This window comes from Fukomys damarensis, unplaced genomic scaffold, assembly GCF_012274545.1.
Source record: "Fukomys damarensis isolate Sample0158 unplaced genomic scaffold, DMR_v1.0_HiC HiC_scaffold_37, whole genome shotgun sequence".
NCBI classification, from domain to species: domain Eukaryota; kingdom Metazoa; phylum Chordata; class Mammalia; order Rodentia; family Bathyergidae; genus Fukomys; species Fukomys damarensis.
The window spans coordinates 9,213,488-9,219,699 of NW_022900949.1; the positions used below are offsets into that span (position 1 = coordinate 9,213,488).

General features: G+C 56.2%; 1 protein-coding gene across 10 annotated transcripts in view; it reads right to left on the reverse strand.

The window, feature by feature from the left end:
* The window catches only part of Celf5 (CUGBP Elav-like family member 5), a 25,796-nt gene that overhangs the window by 18,205 nt on the left and 1,379 nt on the right, over window positions 1-6,212 (reverse strand). The window contains exon 1 of one of the 10 annotated variants that reach the window (XM_010634850.3): window positions 77-98. The exons of 8 other annotated variants lie outside the window; for them this stretch is intronic. The gene's annotated coding sequence lies outside the window, so the exon portion shown is untranslated. Of the gene's footprint in view, window positions 1-76; window positions 99-6,212 lie in introns of those variants that run through there. One more of the 10 variants, XM_033759429.1, reaches the window with a different exon arrangement.

Consider the following 6,212-nt stretch of genomic DNA (forward strand, 5'->3'; position numbering starts at 1 on the left):
GAGGCGCCGGGCGGGAGCTGGGTCTCCCCACACCCCACCTCCTGTCGCCCTCGCCCGCCCATCTGGCCCTGCCCACCTCTTTCCGGCTCCCTCTCTCCATCTGTCCCACAGAGGTCTCTGCCGAGTGCCCTCCTCCCTCCTCCACCTTCCCTGGCTCCCTCATCCCCGCATCCCTTCCCTGCCCCTCTCCTCCCTTCCTCTTTCCGTCAGCTCAACATCCGCTCTGGGTGCCCCCACGTTGAGCACTTTGAGGACCCGACACAGTGTCAGAGAGAGGAGACCGAGTCCGGACACCGACGCTCCCAGGCGGGGGCCAGGGGTTGGTGCAGAGGACGGGGAAGAACCACTGAACAAGGAAAACCTGCAGTGGGTTTTGAAGTAGGCATAGGAGTTTGGAGGTAGGGGCTGGAGACAAGAACTGGCACAAATGAAAGGGAAATGAAATGAGACAAGAAAGACCTGTGATTTCCAGGCTCCTGAATAAGCAACGCTGCCCCTGCCCCATTGTCCTGGGCCAAGAGTGCGGAGCACCGGAGAGGACCAAGCTGTGCAGCCAGGGAGTGGGCCTGGGGTGCTTCCTGGGAGGGACCTCCTTGGATGCCCTGCGGTTTCTTCCCAAGACCTTGGGGAAGAGAGGAACAGCATCCTCTGACGGCTGGGCTCCTGGAGATAGGAGCTGGAGCCACAGCCCCCGCCATTTTTTCCAGGGGCCCCCAGGAATCCCGGGCTCCTGCTTGGGGTGAGTGGCCTGGTGGCGTCTATCAGTGTCTGAGTCCTGACTTGGCCTGCACTCTGGGGTCCCGAGGTCAGATCTGGCTTCTATTCCAGGAGACCGGTATTCAACTGTTTTTTGGTACTGGGACTTGAACTCAGGACCTTGTGCTTTCGGGGCAAGCACGATGCTCCTGAGCTAAATCCCTGGCCCTTCAACTGAGATCTTATTCCAGAGCGGCGCGTTGGTTAAACTGTGACCGCCACGGACACTGCCTTTAGCTCCTGGAGGGGACTGGCAAGGAGAGGCATTGCCTCACTCCTGACAGCGGCTATGGGGGGGGGGTACGGAGGTTGGGGAGATCCACAGAGCTAGGGACAGCCCAGGTGCACAGACCCTCGTGGGGTTTTTGTTGTTGTTGTTTTGTTTTGTTTGAGCCAGGGTCTCACTTATTCAGTCTGGCCATGAACTCACCATGTAGCCCAGGCTAGCCTGGAACTCACAGAGATCCTCCTGCCTCAGCCTCTTATGTGCTGGGATCGCAGATGTGCGCCCCCATGCCTGGCCCTCACGGTGGTCAATTAGAAAGAAGTACCCATCCCTCCTGCCCCCCCACTGCTCTGGGAGAGAGGTGGAGATGGGGGGCGATCCCTCCTGGATGCCTCCCTCCACTCCCTGTGCTGCTGGCCATGCACAGCGCATGATATAGCGAGGGGACCCCTCCGTGCAGCTCTGTGGGATGGGCCCACGGAAAAACTCCTGTGGGAGCAGATGCACTGGACCAGACAGCTGCCTCAGCATCCTCCAGCCTCCCATTCCCAGGGTATTTCTGCTCCCAATACCACCCCCATCTTTAGTTCATGAGAAGAATGTCAGCTACACACGCTATATTTTCTTGGACCTGAACTCCTGATTGTGCGAGGCAGAAATTCAACCCTTATCCATCAAAACCACATTATACACAGCATTGCCTCACTCCTGACAGCGGCTATGGGGGGGGGTACGGAGGTTGGGGAGATCCACAGAGCTAGGGACAGCCCAGGTGCACAGACCCTCGTGGGGTTTTTGTTGTTGTTGTTTTGTTTTGTTTGAGCCAGGGTCTCACTTATTCAGTCTGGCCATGAACTCACCATGTAGCCCAGGCTAGCCTGGAACTCACAGAGATCCTCCTGCCTCAGCCTCTTATGTGCTGGGATCGCAGATGTGCGCCCCCATGCCTGGCCCTCACGGTGGTCAATTAGAAAGAAGTACCCATCCCTCCTGCCCCCCCACTGCTCTGGGAGAGAGGTGGAGATGGGGGGCGATCCCTCCTGGATGCCTCCCTCCACTCCCTGTGCTGCTGGCCATGCACAGCGCATGATATAGCGAGGGGACCCCTCCGTGCAGCTCTGTGGGATGGGCCCACGGAAAAACTCCTGTGGGAGCAGATGCACTGGACCAGACAGCTGCCTCAGCATCCTCCAGCCTCCCATTCCCAGGGTATTTCTGCTCCCAATACCACCCCCATCTTTAGTTCATGAGAAGAATGTCAGCTACACACGCTATATTTTCTTAGACCTGAACTCCTGATTGTGCGAGGCAGAAATTCAACCCTTATCCATCAAAACCACATTACACTATCTGTGTTTGTGGCAGCAAATGCTGGAAAAAGCTCAAACATCCCTCACCCACAGGTTAAATAAAGCGCACATTTGCACGATGGAGTACTACGCAGCGATGAAAAAGCACACCACTGCTTTCCCAGCTAAGGATGGGTCTCAGCTACATCCTAGTGAGCAAAACCAAAAAGCAGGTCAAAAAGATGATGTATGGTGGTGCACACCTGTAATCCCAGCATTCAGAAGGATCACTATGAGTTTGAGGCCAACCTGGGCTACATAGTGAGACGCTATCTCAGGAACAGAAAGACTTGGGCCGGGGATTTAGCTCAGTGTTTCTGCTGCCTGCCTCGAAAGCATAAGTTTGATCCCTGATACAAAAACAAAAACAAAAACAAAAAAACAGAAAGACTTAGGCCTGGGATTTAGCTGCCTTACAAGTACAAGGTCCTGAGTTCGAACCCCTGTACTGAAAGGAAACAAAACCAAACAGGCTACATAATGAGATCTTAGGGTACCACAGGGATATATGTGGTTGGTCACTGACTGAAACATTAAGCTACATATGGCTGTTTAGGCTCAGAGCTACCTGGAGACCCATTAGGCTAATCTCGTGTGCTGCTTTGACAATCTAGATTCTAGAGCTGGGCTATCCAACATCCTAGATCGGTGCTGTCCAACACAGTATCTGATGCCTGTTCTGGAACACTCAGATCTATACTGCCTAATCCTGCAGCCTTCAATCGGGGGTGATGGTTTAAGTGTAAATATCAATTTCTTCAAATTAAATAACATCACAATAATTCAGCTTCGGAGGTACACTTGCAGCAATTCAAAGGCTCTTTCTGGACCGCCTCTTTTTGGTTTGGTTTTGTTCTTTTGGTGCCGGGGATCGAACTCAGGTCCTTACCCTTGCAAGGCAGGCAGTGGAATCACTGAGCTAAATCCCCGGCCCAGCCTCTTGTTTTTGTAAATAAAGTTTTATTGGCAGGCAGCTGCGTGCACTCATGTACAAGTTGTCCACGATGCTTTTATGCTTTCAGCAGCTGCCACAGGGCCTTGTATGGCCTGCAAACCCGAAAATGTTTACCACCAGGGGGAAAAAATTTACTGACTCTCATTGTGGAACATTTTATTTTATTATTTCATTTATTTGTGGAACGGGGATAGAACCCAAGGTCTTCACACTCAGCTCTACCCCCAGCCCTTCTTTATGTTTTATTTCTAGTCAGGTTCTTGCTATGTCACAAAGTTGCTAAATTGCCCAGGTGAGGCTCAAATTTGCGATCCTCCTGCCTCAGCCTCCCAGAGGGCTGGGATGACAGGTGAGCGCCACCATGCCCTGCTGCTGGCATTGTATGCCTGTTAGATAGCACTGTTTAGAACATTCTCTGCTCCTTCTTCTAAGCTGGGTCGTGTGGCAGCATGGTCACACTGCAGCATTTAGGGCCAAGGTGTTCTCGAGGCTGCTGAGCCGGGTCCAGGCCTCTGCCACCCCCAGGCGTGGGAGCTCGCTGAGTCATGAAGGCCACACACGTCCCCAGACATGGCAGGTGTCCCCTCCCTGAGCTTGGTCCCACGCCACCCAGCCCCGCCTCCGTCCTTGTCTTTGTGGCTGCAAACTCAGCCTCTCCTCTCGCCAGAAATCATCCTGTTTTCTGTCCCCGAAGACACCTGTAGCCACCATGTCTGTCCCTGGCTGCCCAACGTCTGTCCATGTCCTGTGCCAGAGCACCTGTGTGACCTTTTTAGGGAAAAGTGTCTTGCAGAGGGAGGATCTTGGGGTGAGATCCTGGCTGTGGGGAGAACTCAGTCACTGAGGGGCGGGAGGTTTGTGGAGCGGCCCTGAAAGAAGGGAACGGTGACCGGAATGATGCAGATTCTTATAGGGCCAAGAGGGCAGGGGACAGAGCCGGGCATGGTGGCACACTCCCATCATTCCAGCTACTCTGGAGGCTGAGGCAGGAGGATCACAAACTGGAGCCCAGCCTGGGTGACTAAGGAACTTAGCGAGACTACCTCAAAATAAAAAGTGAACTGGGCTGGAGCTCACTGTGGAGGCCCAGGATTCAAAACAGAAAGAACGAAGGAAGGAAGGAAGGAGGGAAGGGAAGGGGAGGGGAAAAGGAGAAAGAGAAAGAAAGATTGTTTCTCCGAATGTCACCCTCCTGTGACTCCAGAGTCATCCTGGGAATAGATCCAAGTTGCCCACACAGGTGTCCTGCTGCGGCCACTTCCCTGACTTTTGTGATCCTCAGATGCAGCGGGCACCATCCTGCCTCGGGGCCTTTGCACGGCTGTTCCCTCAGCCACATCATCCTTTCCACAGAAAGTGCAGAGCTCCCTTCCTCCCCTTTCAGGTTGCCCTCAAGAAGGGGCCTCCCCAGCCACCCATCTAAAATGAACTCCTTCCCAAGTCCTCGCTGAGATAACCACCCTATTTTTTGTCTCCATGTGGCCCTCACCATCCAAAGTTGCCTCGCTGATGCCATCTCAGGGCAGCTGGGGTGGCTGTGTCTGCACAGAGCCTCAGGGGCCGGTGCCCTGGCTGGGGGTGGGGGGCTCGGAATTCTGTGAGGTCAGGGGTCACAGAGGCAGGGCCGCTTCTAAAGTGGACAAGAGGCTCCGGAGAGCTGGATGCGGGGGCCACTGGCTGCGGGGGCCGGTGCCAAAGACCAGGCAGAGACTGCTTCTGGGGGACACAGCCACCTAGGGCCCTGCTGAGCCTGGGTGACGGGAGGACAGCGAGGGAGATCACTCAGGAGGTGACCAGCCAGGGACAGCGATGGACACACCACAGCGCTGGAAATGGCAGGGACCGGCGGAACTCTGCGGCGTGGAGGGGTGGATGGCTGGGTGAGAGGAGGGATGCGGACGGACGCGCGGGAAGGAAGGTCTCGCAGGCTTAGCATCGAGGGCACCACAGGAGACCGATGACCAGCGCAGCTCTGGGGTGGCTGCCGGCTGCCTGACACAGGGCGGGTCTGACACCGGCCTGGCTCGCTCCTCCGGCCCTGCCTTCTCCCCAGCGACCCAGGCACCCCTGCGGTGGAGGTGACAAGTGTGTCACCCTAAGGCTGGGCGAGAGTGCAGTGGCTTCCTCCCTTCGCCGTTGGGTCCCAGGCCCAGACCTAAGAGGCCAGGTGGACCCGAGGCCACCTGCCGACAGCCACGGTGGGGTGGCCAGAGACACCCGGCCCTGCCAGCATCACACCCTCCTGAGTCCTCGGCCGGCTCCGAGGCAGGATGGTGCCGTCCTCCTGCACCAACTCCTGACTCTTGGCGGCTGCACAGTGACCCCAGAGGTGGGCGGCTTCTCACGCAGCCGCAACCCTTAGCCCTCAGAACACAGAGGCCTTGTGGGCCACCCCCCAGTTCAGCGGCTTTGGGGGGCACTGCAGGAGGCCCAGAGAAGGGAGAAGGGCAGATTTGGGTCTCTTCATCTCTTCTGCAGCACCATTCCCTGTGCTGGGGATGCCCTTCCTTCTCCTATCCTGCAGGGGTTGCACGGGCTGTGGCCCCCAAGGTTCATGGGCCGGAAGTGTGGACCTCAGTGTGGCGAGGTCGGGAGGCCGTGGCACCTTTAAGAGGCGGGGCCCGGCGAGAGGGGTTTAGGTTGTTGGGGGCGTGGCCTCCACGGTCCTAGCAGTTCTCAGGGGAGGGGCGGGTGACGTCCCACAGACAGAATGGGATAGGAATTTCAATGCCTAGTGGTTCCTGCCGCTGCCAAATTGGATCCCAGTACCAAATGCGAGCCGCCTGTAAGCCCGGCACTCTGGGAGGCTAAGGCAGGAGGGCAGCAAGTTCCAGCCCAGCCTAGGCAATTCAGCAACTTAGTGGGACTCTCAAAATTAAAAAAAAAAAAAAAAAAAAAAAAAAATTAAAAGGGCGGGGAATGTAGC